Source organism: Ursus maritimus (genome assembly GCF_017311325.1).
Source record: "Ursus maritimus isolate PB19 chromosome X unlocalized genomic scaffold, ASM1731132v1 scaffold_X1, whole genome shotgun sequence".
Taxonomy (NCBI): domain Eukaryota; kingdom Metazoa; phylum Chordata; class Mammalia; order Carnivora; family Ursidae; genus Ursus; species Ursus maritimus.
This window is the reverse complement of record NW_024423319.1, coordinates 94,371,207-94,376,086: the sequence shown is the minus strand read 5'-3', so window position 1 is coordinate 94,376,086 and position 4,880 is coordinate 94,371,207. Positions and strand designations below refer to the sequence as shown.

General features: G+C 37.0%; 1 non-coding gene across 1 annotated transcript; it reads right to left on the bottom strand.

Moving 5' to 3' along the window:
* Positions 1–650: 650 nt before the first annotated feature.
* On the bottom strand, positions 651–754 carry LOC121103833. Its single transcript, XR_005836125.1, has one exon. It is a non-coding gene; the product is annotated as a U6 spliceosomal RNA (small nuclear RNA).
* Between the last annotated feature and the right edge of the window lie 4,126 nt (positions 755–4,880).

The window sequence follows — 4,880 nt, the reverse complement described above, 5'->3', positions numbered from 1 at the left end:
TGTCTGAACAATGACCAAGTTTGAGAGGCATGGCTTTAAAGAAGTAGCAAATTCTGTTAAGGTGATCCCCTTGACAACAGAGTAAGTAAAAATTGTCCTGTCAAAATAAGCTTGAATATAGAAAGCAAATCGACACAGAGACATTTTTTCCCTCACCTGTCAGTTTGGCAAAAAAATCAGTGTTTGGCCATTCACCGTTCTGTGACACTATGAAGCACCAGGCACTGTCCTCCATCCCTTTGATCCAGCAATCCTCCTTCTAAAAATCCACCAAATACACCTGCATATGCTCCAACTGACAAGCTTTTAGCTAGATCAGTGATTCTCAAACAGTGAGAGGGAATGATTTTGAGCTTCCTCCCCTAGGGGACATTTGGCAAAGAGGGGAGACATTTAGGGTTGTCACAACCCGGGGAGGATGTGTGGTACTGATATCTAGTGGTCAGAGGCCAGGGAAGCTGCTAAGCAACCCGCAATGCACAAGACTGTCACCCAGCAAAAAACAAGCTGTTCCAAATAGTGCAGAAGTTGAGAAACTCTGATATAGATCAATTCTTTTATTTATGTGATAAACTAGGCTACTTTCCATAGTTCCAATCTTCTGTTTCGCTTTCAGATTTTAGGGATATCTTTTTGTGATTCTGGTCAGCATTTATGGTTTAGGTCTCTTTTGCTTTTTGTGTCATCCTTGCTCGGGGGCTACGTAATCTCTGTATCGTTCCAATTTTAGTAAGTGTGCTGCCGAATCTAGGACAGGTCTGTTTTGCTTTGATTCCTGTGTGATAGATGAACTTAGAAATATCTATTAAGTTAAAATATCTTAATAATTAGAGAACCTTAAGGAAAAAAAATGTCTAAGTGCCAGAACGAAAGCAATTGTAAGCATTTATTTGCTGTCCCGTACTTAGATTTCGTGTATCCCTGCAATGAAATTCTAACTTAGAGCTTTGAAACCAGCAAAATACAATTAGATTTTCACCAGATACACCAAACTCTACAGGGTACTTTGTTTTATCGTTTCCTTCTGTGAATATTGTGCATTTCTAGAGGGTTCTTTGACACAAATGCTGCCTAAACAAAGTGACAACTGTTGAAGGCAAAGAGGTTGTGCAAGTTCAATGCCAGTTGTGAGCTATATGTGCTCACACATTTTTGATCACTGCACATGGAGCCCCAAAACTTTTCAAATGCTTATTAAAAAGAGCTAACACATGAATCAGAAAAGCATAGCTGCCTTATGAAAAGTACTATACTGTGATAACACAAAGTTTACATCTACTTAGCAAAGAAGGTGTATACATTTTGTACTTGAAAAAACTTTAAGATCTTTTATCTTCCTGATTCTCCAAAACTTGATTGTATAAAAGCCGATTTTGAGGAGCTAACTTTCCCTCTCCATATAAATCATTCCCTCATGTTCTTCGTCCCTCTCACTTTCACTGTGAATACTAATTTACCTCCAGAGATGCCAATACTGTATATAGTTGATATCCACAAGTATTTCCATTTAATTATTGAAGCCTTTATGGGAATGGCAGTGTCAAAAGGAAACTAAGAAATGAGAAACTAATTTTAGCTTCCAAAGCATTGAAACTCCTGTGCGGATCTGTCTTTATAGTTGTAATAATTCTGATTATAAGAATCTCCATTGGTAAAAATAGAGATGTAATTATCAGCTGGGGACAGACGGTGAATCAAGTAATAATGATGTGAGCAAATTTCCATGCTACGTATATCTCCCTTGTCTAGAACTCAAATACATTGGATATAAGCCCCTAAGGAAGAGGGACAGAATCAGCATTGACAAAAATCATGATTAAAATAATCATGATTCTACATTATGTTTTAAAGCTGATCTGTTGGAGTCTCATATTTTATTCGAAAAATCATGTTCTCAATTAAGAAATAAGCCCTTTGCCATGTTCCCAATTTGGACAGAATCTGTAGCCACTGAGTTATTAACAGCTAAGTCAGTATATTATCTGGTTGTTGGATAAAATCAGTTTCATGATAAATATAGCTGGCAACTTTAAAAGAATAAATGCAGGCTTCTCAAATAAGTATTTTAAAAATTCAAAGCTGCAAGTCAACTGTCCTTAGTACCACTGTAATAATCCTTTTAATATTGGAGAAATTTTCTACACTTTTTAAACATTAAAAGACACTTCATGAAATCAGTATTCAGAATAAGTATCTAACTTCAGTTATGTTTGAACAGGTATGTAAGTACTCACTTCTGTTGTTTTTTTCTATCTTACAATGTATAATGGTTAGCACAGGCTTGTCTTCTCAGAAAACCTCCAATTGTCAATTGTCCCCCATACTGAGAAAATATTCATGAACCACTAAGACCTATAGATTCCAAGTCAGTTAAACTTCGTAGCTGTGGGAAAATTCATGAATTTGGGTGAGAAAATATTGTCTCCAAGGCCAATATCTAAACATACTTTTAAAAGAACATTTTTTGGGTGCCTGGTTGGCACAGTCAGTTAAGCATCAGACTCGTGGTTTCGGCTCAGGTTGTGATCTCATGATCGTAGAATCAAGCCCAGCGAAGAGCTCATGCACAGTTCAGAGTCAGCTTGAGATTCTTGCTCTCTTCCCTCTGCCCCTCCCCCACTCGTGTGCATCTCTCTCTCTTTCTCGCTCTCTCTAAAATAAATGAATCTTCAAAAAAAAAAAAAAAGAAGAAGAAGAAGAACATTTTTCTGGGGCACCTGAGTGGCTGAGTAAGTTAAGGATCTCACTCTTGATTTCTGCTCAGGTCATGATCTCAGGGTTATGAGATGAGCCCCAGGTTGGGCTCTGCACTCAGCAAGGAGTCTGCTTGACTCTCTTCCTTAAAGAAAGAAAGAAAGAAAGAAAGAAAGAAAGAAAGAAAGAAAGAAAGAAAGAAAGAAAGAAAGAAAGGAAGAAAGAATTTTAAAAAGAACATTTTTCTTATAGTTTATGTTTATATTTACATTTCGATTCCTTTATTCATTCAGCAAATACTAATTGAGGGCTTTGTCCTCATTGAGCTTATGATCAATAGAATAGGACTGACAATAAACTGCCAATGACACAACTAGTTTTAAAATTATTACAATGATAACTGCTACCGTGAATAAGTAAAGGAGGCTAGGAGAGCTAGGTGCTGGGACCCTGACTGCTAAGGATTTCCCCAAGAGGAGACCAATACACCAAACCTGAAGGGTGAGTGAGAGTTAGCTGGATATGGAGGGAAAAATCACCTTAAATTTATCAGAGCAGCATGTGGGAATTTTCCGTGGTAGAAACCAGCTTGGCCCATGTAAGGAAGAACTATTATGGATGGAACAGAAGGAGTTGGAAGAACTTCTCAAGAGATGAAGGGGGCAGGGAACCTGAGTGGCTCAGTGGGTTAAGTGTCTGCCTCTGGCTCAGGTCATGATTCCAGGGTCCTGGGATCGAGCCCCATGTTGGGCTCTCTGCTCAGTGGGGAGCCTGCTTCTCCCTCTGCCTCCACCTGCAGCTCCCCATTTGTGCTCTCCCTCTCTCTCTTCCTGCCAAATAAATAAAGTCTTAAAAAGAGAGAGAGAGAGAAATGAAGAGAGCAAAATAGGGAAGACCATGTTGGGTATGGTGAGGATTTGGGATAAGAATAACTGTAGGCCACTGAATGTTTTTATGTGCTTATGGAAGTAATGTGCTCTTTTAATGGTAAAGTGAGCAAAAGGGGGTTAAGAGAGAAGTCAATGAAATTTCCCCAGTAGTTCAGGGCAAGTAGTAGCTTGCAAGAGGGTGAGAGGATGATACAGATTAAGATGAAGAAATGCCCTGATGTGTGTAAAGAGGGAGATACATGAGCAGTCCTGACTGACTAGAATCACAAGCTTACTGCTTCTGTCCTATATTCATACTCTTAATATATATACAGAATATTTAATCAAACAGATTTAGAGAATTGCACCATGACATATAGATACAGATACAGATACACACACACACACACACACACACACACATAGTGTCGTAATACAATAATGGTAATCATCATTTGGATGTGCCAGTGGTCATTATATTGAACAAAAGCGGCATGTCTACCATCCAGATAGTATCCCTGCATAATTAGTATTCAATCTAATGTCTGTACCATAATGCCAAAAGATCAAGTAGAAGGAGCTATGTTAGCCAAGGGTGCCATTACTTGGGTGAATTTTCTCAGGACAATGACTGAGTTTTAATCAATATGGTAGAATCAGAAATTTTTAAAAACAATACTTGATTAAATGTGATAAATAATTTAAAATATCGAATCATAACACATTTATTTACAAAATCAATAACCATTTTAATCTTACATTAAATACATTTTATGGCAAACTCAACAAAAATATCTCCATGATGGAGAAATGAATATCAAAGTATAATGGAAATCGTAAGCCATGTTACTTCCCTTATTTTCTGTAGTTTCCTGTGCTGTAATAATAAGCATGTACATTTGTTTCACAAAAAGACAAAACTAGCATATAAGAAATGAAGGTAATTACTGAAGACAAAATTGAAATACGCTAGATTACAAGGTATTCAAAGAAAATAGAGGATGATGGATAAATTACCAGGAGCTACTTTCTTTGAACATATAATTAAGAATTGCCATCTATATACTGTTATTATTTTTATAAAATTGCATCTTTTTGAAGGGGTATTTCATTTACATGTTTCTACTTCACTTTTGTAAGGTCATTTCAAAGACCAGACATTTTGATTAACTTAAAATAACTGCATTTTCCTCTGCTATGGCCGAAGAACAGTAAGCAACAAAATGAAAATTGGCCACACACCTGATGCTCTTCTTACATATTTTCTTTTGAAAAAAGATACCAGAAATGAAAGATAAAGGAACTTCCTGAAACACA